The sequence below is a fragment of the Notothenia rossii genome (assembly GCF_949606895.1).
Source record: "Notothenia rossii genome assembly, chromosome: 9".
NCBI classification, from domain to species: Eukaryota; Metazoa; Chordata; class Actinopteri; order Perciformes; family Nototheniidae; genus Notothenia; species Notothenia rossii.
Window position 1 is genome coordinate 56,167,705 of NC_136907.1, and position 2,500 is coordinate 56,170,204.

A 2,500-nucleotide genomic window follows, 5' to 3' on the forward strand; every position below is an offset into this window, starting at 1 on the left:
CTCCATCCCCTCTGTCTTTCTCCCTTTCCTTCCTCTTCCTCCTTTTCAATCCCCTGTTTTCTTTGCTCCCTCTCTCTCTCATCCTCATCTTCACCGCCTTTCTTCCCTCACTACCCCCCCCCATCTATTCTGTGGCCCAGCGTGGGTGGCTGAGTTTAATGAATTCTCTTTTCTCTCTTCAGTCAGGCGCTGATTTCTGATTGTGAAGAGGTGTGCGTGCGTTGGGAGTGTGTGTGTAAGAGGGAGTGAAGCGCGCACAAGCAGAACACACACACACACACACACACACACACACACACACACACACACACACACACACACACACACACACACACACACACACACACACACACACACTCACACACATACACACACACACATACACACACACACACACACACACACACACACACACACACACACACACACACACACACACACACACACACACAAACACAGACTCACTTTCACTGCCACGACTCTGATCATTTTAACACTCTAAATAAATCTTGGCCTTTATCCCGATCAAGGCATCAGGTTGCACTTCCTCTTTCTTTAAGGAGAAACTCGCCGCCGACTGTCAGCATTAAAATAGATTTGCCCCAGGATGCGTCAGTTGTTGATGTGAACACTACCTGCTGTTTCCTGCAGCCATAAACATGAGTCAAGAGTCTGTTCTTTGCTCTGCCTCTGACTAATGAACAGGAAAATGGGGGAAAACTGTAATTGACTGCAGGAAGTGTTTCAGACAAGACGCTGGATGATTTTCAGTTGACCAGATTATGTTATGTTGTGCATAAATGTATCAACCATACAGATGTCTTATAGCCAACCTGTCCACAAAGAAAATAGGTCTTCCAACACGAGTTAGATTAGTCAAGTTGGAAATGTCAGGAAATAAGTTTTGTATACCCAATTCACAATTGGCCATCTAAGGTTTCACTGACCTAGGCAGTTTTTAGCAATGCTATCCCCATGTCTTTATAAATAACCCAGATTGAGATATCAAACCAAACTTTGCATCGCCAAGAATATTTGTACAGACGTTCATGTTCCCCCTAGGGATGGATGGGTGATCCTCTGACTTTTCATGTAACTCAACCATCAGGTCAGAATTGTAATTTGTTCAATTCTTCCTGACTAAAGGCCTTTTCCCAAGCCATTGTACATTTGGCTAGCTGGAAAGTGAAATTGTAGCTATTGGTGGGCTTTGAAAATAGTTTGGTTTCACAGTGCACACATGAAAGGAGAACTAATACAGATTTTTTTTGCTGGGGGTGTGTAGTATGTAGAAGTCTTTCTTATTGGTTAGAAATGTACCAGTTGTAATTGGTTAATGCATGGAACCCCTAAGATTTGTACACCGTTTTGTACCAGTAATCCTTGATTGCTTTCTTCAGAACAAAGTAAATACCAGACTTCTTCAAGTACAGGTCAGTCCACTCCCACCCATGTTAACCTGTCTCCATCTCAACAAATCGTGTGTTTTGGTTCACTTCCTGTAATTAGGTCGGAAAATGTTCTCACTGCAATCAAACGTCAAATGGGCGTTGGGATTGTTGGCCAAAATCAACTGAGTTTGATTACTGAGTTCACAATTGCTAATACAAATGTTACCAGGGTCTGAATCACACCCGAGTTTGATAAAAGCATATTCAACGTTAGATTGCGAAAATGTCAAACATATACCACACTTAGCATCAGCATGTTAGCACTGACCCCAGCCAAAGGGGCTCCTAGTTCAGTTCCCTGCCCTGACCTTACAAATGTGGCTTGTGAATATTATATGAGAACTATCCAGATTTATTTGGAAACAGCATGCAGACAAAATACCCAAGTGACCCCAACTGTGTCTGTACTACGGCACATAAAAGGCAGAACTTTGTTTGGAAAGAATGTGGACTTTCCATATGTGAGAAGTAGACAGTAACTGGGTTGCATTCCCCTTTTCATGCCAAACGGCAGACTTCAAAAGGATTGAACAATCCTCCCATAATTATGACAAGCAATCCTGAAAGTGGATCATCTCCACATCTGTCTGAGGTCAACGCCGGGGAGCAGGTGTTGCTGCCTCAGTCCTGCGTGCTGATTGGACGGATGTATTAACGAGGTGAATTTGTTTAATCTGATAATTGTCTCTGCAACAAAAACATATTCAGTAATTCTCTGTAGCCTCTGTTTTTCTGTCCTCCTGATTAAAAACAATTTCATTCTGGCACACATACACACACACACAAATAATGGAACAGTTGTTGTTATGACCAGAAGACAATGCTCTGAGGTGTGCTGGCGCACACACTGAACACACTCACACACATGCGTACACAGAGGCACACAGTCCCCTGTGTGTAGCCCCCCTGTGGTATGGTAATGAGCTGCTAATCTCTCTGGTTTACACAACCAGAATGTGTGTGTGTGTGTGTGTGTGTGTGTGTGTGTGTGTGTGTGTGTGTGTGTGTGTGTGTGTGTGTGTGTGTGTGTGTGTGTGTGTGTGTGTGTG